Source organism: Myotis daubentonii, chromosome 9, assembly GCF_963259705.1.
Source record: "Myotis daubentonii chromosome 9, mMyoDau2.1, whole genome shotgun sequence".
Taxonomy (NCBI): Eukaryota; Metazoa; Chordata; class Mammalia; order Chiroptera; family Vespertilionidae; genus Myotis; species Myotis daubentonii.
The window spans coordinates 28,503,998-28,512,061 of NC_081848.1; the positions used below are offsets into that span (position 1 = coordinate 28,503,998).

The 8,064-nt window shown below is 38.8% G+C and overlaps 2 non-coding genes across 2 annotated transcripts; both read left to right on the plus strand.

Moving 5' to 3' along the window:
* Positions 1-948: 948 nt before the first annotated feature.
* Positions 949-1,055, plus strand: LOC132242355 (U6 spliceosomal RNA). Its single transcript, XR_009454561.1, has one exon. It is a non-coding gene; the product is annotated as a U6 spliceosomal RNA (small nuclear RNA).
* Positions 1,056-5,359: 4,304 nt separating this feature from the next.
* Positions 5,360-5,466, plus strand: LOC132242508 (U6 spliceosomal RNA). The gene has a single exon (XR_009454672.1). It is a non-coding gene; the product is annotated as a U6 spliceosomal RNA (small nuclear RNA).
* Positions 5,467-8,064: the final 2,598 nt, after the last annotated feature.

Below are 8,064 nucleotides of genomic sequence, written 5' to 3' on the forward strand. Positions count from 1 at the left end.
AATGACAAAACTCTTTCTTTTAAACAAGAAAATGTAAAATTTCCTGTTATATTTTGTTAAGGAAAACAAAGTTTTCCTACTCAGTTTATTTAATCCATCATAGCACCTTCAAATTTTGAATTGGTCAATGTTCAAGCTACAGTGATAATCAGCAAAAAGTAATCACTTGTTTTTGATTTTGTTGGATTTAAAATAATGCCCTAACTGGTGAGGCACAATTGTTTGGAGTGTTGTTTTATAAATACACAAGGTGATGGGTTTGATTCCCAGTCCCAGTGGATGCCCAGTTGGTGGGTTCCATACCCAGTTAGGGTGCATACTGGAGGCAGCTGAGCCATGTTTATCTCACATCTCTCTCTCTCCTCTGAAATCTCTCTGCAATCAATTTAAAAAAAAACAAAAAACAAAAAAAACCACAACCACACACATGAGAAAACAACAACATGGGGGATTATCTCTACAATAGAAAATCCGGAGATGCAGTTAATGGAAGCATGACTGGGTCATCTTTATTTCTGATTGTCTCCCATTGTATCCATCTCCACTTCCTGGAAGCCCTACAGTTGTTCAGATCTATTTCAAAGTTCCAAATTGAGCCTGGAAACTTTAGGTTTTAAGGAAAGAGCAAATAGGACCTTAACAAGGTTTTTCTAATGAATTGCACATGTACTTAGTAGGTTAATATATATGAAGACTTTCAAATATGGAATACAGTGTTATTAACTGTAGTCACCATCTTATGGATGCTGTAGAAAATCATTTTTAACAGAGGTGCCATGTTATTTGTATTTTGTTGCCACCTATCACAAGTTAGGAAATCAGTGATGCCCTGGCCATGTAAGTTGTTTCCCTAAATGATCAAATCTGTGAGAATTTAGCTCTATTTTATGAAAGTAATCTAACCTTGCAAGAAACATGAAGAGTAAAAATCTAAATAAAACTCACCTTGTGCTCGCTTTGGCAGCACTTATACTGAAATTGGAACGATACAGAGAAGATGAGCATGGCCCCTGTGCAAGGATGACATGCGAATTAGTGAAGCATTCCATGATTTTAAATAAAGGAAGAAAGAAAGAAAAAAGAGAGAAAGAAAGAAAGAAAGAAAGAAAGAAAGAAAGAAAGAAAGAAATATTACCTTTTAAAAACTATGGAAAAACAAGATAAAAACCATCAAAGCCCACATATACTAGAAAGAGTTGAAGTAGCTGCCCTCTTAATCAGTTTATAGAAATGTAAATTAACCAAGGTTCATTGATCAGCAATGGCACTTCAGGCACTATTTCCTGAGGAGACCAAGGAAAAGAAAGGGAATAGTGCATATCCTATTAAGATGCAAGGCCCTAATCAGTTTGGCTCAGTGGACAGAGTGTTGGCCTGGGGACTAAAGGACCCCAGGTCCAATTCAGGTCAAGGGCATGTACCTTGGTTGCAGGCACATTCCCAATAGGGGGTGTGCAGGAGGCAACTGATCAATGTTTCCAACTTTATCCCTCTCCCTTCCTCTCTGTAAAAAAATCAATAAAATATATATTTTTAAAAAGATACATGTAAATGTTTATATGAGGACATTTAATAAGTTAATTTTGGGAAATGCCTCAAACATTTCTGAATAGGTTGCAAGTCATTTACATAAGGTATAGAGAATGAAATGTCTACTGTTCTCATTTTTTAGATCATATTAACTATTATGTGGACTGTCTATTACATTGTGCTGTCCTGACAGGGACTTGTCCAACCTTCCCTTGCAATATTAATTTCTGGATCTATGATTGCATCACATAGCATTTTAAAATTCTAAAACCTGGGCCCTGCAATCTTATTCCTTCTTCAAATAATAAATACAGACAGTAAGCCATCCTAACTAAGTTTTTCTAGGTAGCAGAGAAAGTACAACAACATGTAAAGATAAAAATGTAAAAAGTGAAAAGCTAATAGGCTCTTGAAAAAAAGGTATTATTTGTTAGGCAAAAAAAAAAAAAAAAATACGAGTATTTCAACTATCAGACACTTTGGAAATAAAATCAGAAGGACCAAAAGCTATTTTCAAAAGAACACTAATGCTCTGTAATGTAATGCTTAGAGTTTCCCGTAGATTTCAGTTCACTAAAAAGGGACCTTCAGTTGCTTCCCATGGCAGGGTGGGGACAGAGTGGAGATGCTGTGAGAACCCAGGGCAGAAGCAGCAACACAGCCATTTGACCTACAACAAGGATTTAACATGACCAGTGCAAGGCTCCTTTCACAGTTTGGCACCTCCACATGCTGAACAGAGCTGCCTGACTTTGCTATTAGCAACCACTGATGAATTCTAGTTGACATCAGTGTGATTAGAGGGAAGAGTTGGTGAGTGTTTCTAGCAGAAGGTGAACAAGTTACCAAATTGCTTTCAGGACTCTTTGGGCATCTAGGGAGAGTTGTGAACAGGCAGTTATGCAAAGCAGCCCCCATCAGGCTCATCTGGTCATCTGATGTTCAGCTATTAGGAGCCATCCTGACTGGAACATCCAGAACAGACCCAGCCCTAAGCCAGTTATCAACTTGGCGTTCTCATCATGCTGGTAGCAACTGCCTGAAGCGAGCAGCTTCAAGCTCTATCAGAACTGGGTTTCAGGTGAACATTTTTCTGGGAAATATGTTACCGCCTCTTCAGATGCTATATCTCTTCAGAGGACAGTAACCCCTAGCATATTTCCCAATAGTGCTGTGATGCACGTACTGCTCATTAGCCTACTTGGGATTCCACTTACAATATTTCAGAGGTTTTCCTGGGTCAAATGGGAGTTCAATTTTGAATTTGTTTGAAGAAACTCCAGTAATCCCACTCTTAGGAATATATCCCAAGAAACATGAAACACCAATCAAAAAGAACATAAGCACCACTATGTTCATAGCAGCACAATTTACAATAGCTAAGAATTAGAAACACCCTAAGTTCCCAGCAGCAGCAGAGTGGATTAGAAAACCATGGTACACCTACACAATGGAATACTATGCTGCTTACAATAGAAAGAACTCTTACCATCTGCAGCAGCATGGATGAACCTCGAGAGCATTATGCTAAAGGAAATAAGCCAGTCAGAGAAAGATCAATATCACATGATCTCACTCATTTGTGGACTATAATGAACAACAGAAACAGATTAACAAAAATAGGTCTAGAGACACAGAAGCATGGAACAGACCATCAAACCTAAGAGGGAAGGCTGAGGAGGTCAAGCAGGGGGTTAGGGGGCAGTTGTGGGGGACAGTTGGGGGAGGAATTTACGAGGCCAGAATGGTGAGAGATTATGAATTTATAGAATCATCCGCACACCAGGTGGCTTACTCTGGATGGCTCCAGCAAGCAGTGACAGTAGTTGGCAGTTTTTAAAGGACTTTTGCTTGGGTTTTTCTGGGCGGAGAACTCTCTTGCAGGTCCGGAGGGGAGGAATAAGGGAATGTGAGCTCAGCCAGTAAAGTATGGTCTCAGCAAAAGGGAATGTCCTTATTGAAATGGCCTGAAAAGTCAGTTCCCGGGATAGGGGTATAGATTCACTTACTTGACCAGACCTAGCAGGAAGTATAATGTGATCTAAGGCTCGCCAAAGCAAACTACACTAATCCTTAGTTTCCTCATATATAATACAGAAATAATGAAAGTGACAACAAAAAAACCTCATTTCTTTCCCCTCTTAAATCTTTCTGAAATCAATTGGAAAAAAAACACCACACACAGGAGAAAACAACAACAACATGGGGTATTATCTCTACACTAGAAAATCTAGAGATGCAATAAATGGAAGCATGACTGGGTCATCTTTATTTCTGATTGTCTCCCATTGTATCCATCTGCACTTCCTGGAAGCCCTACAGTTGTTCAGATCTATTTCAAAGTTCTAAATGGAGCCTGGAAACTTTAGGTTTTAAGGAAAAAGCAAATAGGATCTTAACAAGGTTTTTCTAATGAATTGCACATGTACTTAGTAGGTTAATATATATGAGAACTTATATGTATACATTGTGTTGAACATTATAAGTATTTTCAGATTTCCATAACTTCAGAAAAAGCAAAGAAATCTCTTTTAAGACCAAAATAAAATTCTAGTAGCAAATGGTAATAAAATAAAAGTAATCAAGTAATCTGCACTGAGTGGCCATATTATTGTGACAGGCCAGATTATTATGACCACCCCATCAGTACTTTCACCTTCAATACTCTGGCGATTCTTCTTGGCATTGACTCCACGAGATGCTGAAAGGTGATGCGAGGAATCTGACACCATGCCTGATGAATAGCACTGTCCAGTTCTGGGAGATTTGATGGTTGTGGAACCAGCTGCCTGATGGCTCAATTGGATTGAGATCTGGTGATTGTGGGGGACACCTAAGCCAGGTAAAATCTCCTTCTTGTTCTTGAAACCACTCCTGCACAATACGAGCACCGTGGCATGGCACATTGTCTTGTTGGAAAAAGCCAACTCCATTGGGATATGCCCCCAACATGATAGGATGAACTTGATCAGCAATGATATTTAGGTATGTTGTGCTATTCAGATGTTTATAATGATCTGGCCCTCTATCAACTTGAGTGGGAAATTATAGCTAATTTGCCTACAAATGTCAGTTGGTCATAATAATCTGGCCACTCAGTGTATTATAGCAAATATCAATATATTACAAGTGCTCTAATCTCAGATACTTTAAATATTGATATCATTTCTATTAACTAAGAAGTCTACTTGTTTGCTTGAAGTATATCCATGCAGGCCAACAGGTAAATTAAAAGTATTTGTATAAGAGAAAATAGACATGAAGGTATTTACTTTAAATTCCATACTCATCAGAGTTTAAGATGAATGGTCTCACCTCTGGAAGTTCTGTCAATATCAGGGTCAGTAGGAACTCTCTGCGCTCAACTGGCATCTCAGACTTCTGCCAGTCTCCCCTGGAGAAGGGAGATGGCCTCTGGAATCATGGGTCTTCTATTCTCCCCTAAGGCCACACCCATTTGCCAAATTAAGTGGATTACAAGAATAATAGGATTAAGCTTAGAATTTACAGAAAACAACCCTGGGGTCTAACAGCCTAAAAGAATGTAAATGTGTTTTGTGATGAGATTCATGAAACTTTCAAATATGGAATACAGTGTTATTAACTGTAGTCACCATCTTATGGATGCTGTAGAAAATCATTTTTAACAGAGGTGCCATGTTATTTGTATTTTGTTGCCACCTATCGCAAGTTATGAAATCAGTGATGCCCTGGCCATGTAAGTTGTTTCCCTAAATGATCAAATCTGTGAGAATTTAGCTCTATTTTATGAAAGTAATCTAACCTTGCAAGAAACATGAAGAGTAAAAATCTAAATAAAACTCACCTTGTGCTAGCTTTGGCAGCACATATACTGATATTGGAATGATACAGAGAAGATGAGCATGGCCCCTGCACAAGGATGACATGCAAATTCGTGAAGCATTCCATGTTTTAAAATAAATAAATAAATAAATAAATAAACTTTTTAAAAACTATTGAAAAACAAATAATAAAAGTCATCAAAGCCCACATATCCTAGAAAGAGTTGAAGTAGCTGCCCTCTTAATCAGTTTATAGAAATGTAAATTAACCCAAAGTTCATTGATCAGCAATGGCACTTCAGTCACTGTTTCCTGAGGAGAACAAGGTTAAGAAAGGGAATAGTGCATATCCTATTAACATATATGGCCCTAATCAGTTTGGCTCAGTGGACAGAGTGTAGGCCTGGGGACTAAAGGATCCCAGGTTGACTTCCAGTCAATGGCATGTACCTTGGTTGCAGGCACATTCCCAGTAGAGGGTGTGCAGGAAGCAGCTGATCAATATTTCTCTCATCGATGTTTCCAACTCTCTATCCCTCTCCCTTCCTCTCTGTAAAAAATCAATAAAATATATATTTTTATATTTTTTATATTTTTTTAATAAAGGTACATGTACATTTCTATATGAAGACATTTAATAAGATAATTTTGGGAAATGCCTCAAACATTTCTCAATAGGTTATAAGTTATTTACATAAGGTATAGAGAACAAAATATAAACTGTTCTCATTTTTTAGAGCATATCAAGTATTATGTGGACTATCTATTACATGGTGCTGTCCGTACAGGGGCTTGTCCAACCTTCCCTTGCAATATTAATTTCTGGATCTGTGATTGCGTCACATAGCATTTTAAAATTCTAAAACCTGGGCCCTGCAATCTTATTCCTTCTTCAAATAATAAATACAGACAGTAAGCCATCCTAACTAAGTTTTTCTAGATAGCATAGTAACTACAACAACATGTAAAGATAAAAATGTAAAAAGTGAATAGCTAATAGGCTCATGAAAAAAAGGTATTATTTGTTAGGCCAAAAAAAAAAAAATACTAGTATTTCAAATATCAGACACTTTGGAAATAAAATCAGAAGGACCAAAAGCTATTTTCAAAAGAACACTAATGCTCTGTAATGTAATGCTTAGAGTGTCCCTTAGATTTCAGTTCACTAAAAAGGGACCTTCAGTTGCTTCCCAAGGCAGGGTGGGGACAGAGTGGGGATGCTGTGAGAACCCAGGGCAGAAGCAGCAACACAGCCATTTGACCTACAACAAGGATTTAACATGACCAGTGCAAGTCTCCTTTCACAGTTTGGCACCTCCACATCCTGAACAGAGCTGCCTGACTTTGCTATTAGCAACCACTGATGAATTCTAGTTGACATCAGTGTGATTAGAGGGAATAGTTGGTGAGTGTTTCTAGCAGAAGGTGAACAAGTTACCAAATTGCTTTCAGGACTCTTTGGGCATCTAGGGAGAGATGTTAACAGGCAGTTATGCAAAGCAGCCCCCATCAGGCTCATCTGGTCATCTGATGTTCAGCTATTAGGAGCCATGCTGACTGGAACATCCAGAACAGACCCAGCCCTAAGCCAGTTATCAACTTGGCTTTCTCATTATGCTGGTAGCAGCAGCCTGAAGGCAGCAGCTTTAACCTCTATCAGAACTAGGTTTCAGGTGAACATTTTTCTGGGAAATATGTTACCGCCTCTTCAGATGCTATATCTCTTCAGAGGACAGTAACCCCTGGCATATTTCCCAATAGTGCTGCGATGCACGTACTGCTCATTAGCCTACTTGGGATTCCACTTACAATATTTCAGAGGTTTTCCTGGGTCAAATGGGAGTTCAATTTTTAATTTGTTTGAAGAAATTTCAGTAATCCCACTCTTTGGAATATATCCCAAGAAACATGAAACACCAATCAATTACAACATAAGCACCACTATGTTCATAGCAGCACAATTTACAATAGCTCAGAATTAGAAACAGCCTAAATTCCCAGCAGCAGCAGAGTGGATTAGAAAACCATGGTACATCTACATAATGGAATACTATGCTGCTTACAATAGAAAGAACTCTTACCATCTGCAACAGCATGGATGAACCTGGAGAGCATTATGCTAAAGGAAATAAGCCAGTCAGAGAAAGATCAGTATCACATGATCTCACTCATTTGTGGAATATAATGAACAACAGAAACAGATTAACAGAAATAGGCCTAGCGACACAGAAGCATGGAACAGACCATCAAACCTAAGAGTGAAGGCTGAGGAGGTTAGGCAGGGGGTGAGGGGGAAGTTGCGGGTGGCAGTTGCAGGAGGAACTCAGGAGGTCAGAATGGTGAGGGATTATGAATTTATTGAATCATCTGAACACCAGGTGACTGAGTCTGGATGGCTGCAGCACCCAATGACAGGAGTTGGCGGTTTTTAAAGGACTTTTGGTGGGCTTTTTCTGGATAGAGAACTCTCTGTGCAGGTCCGGAGTGGAGGAATAAGGGAATGTGTGCTCAGCAAGTAAAGTATGGTCTCAGCAAAAGGGAATGTCCTTAGTGAAATGGCCTGAAAAGTCAATTCCCGGGGTAGAGGTATAGATTCACTTACTTGACAAGACCTAGCAGGAAGTATAATGTGATCTAAGGCTCACCAAAGCAAACTACACTAATCCTTAGTTTCCTCATATATAATACAGAAATAATGAAAGTGACAACAAGAAAACCTCATATGGCTTGC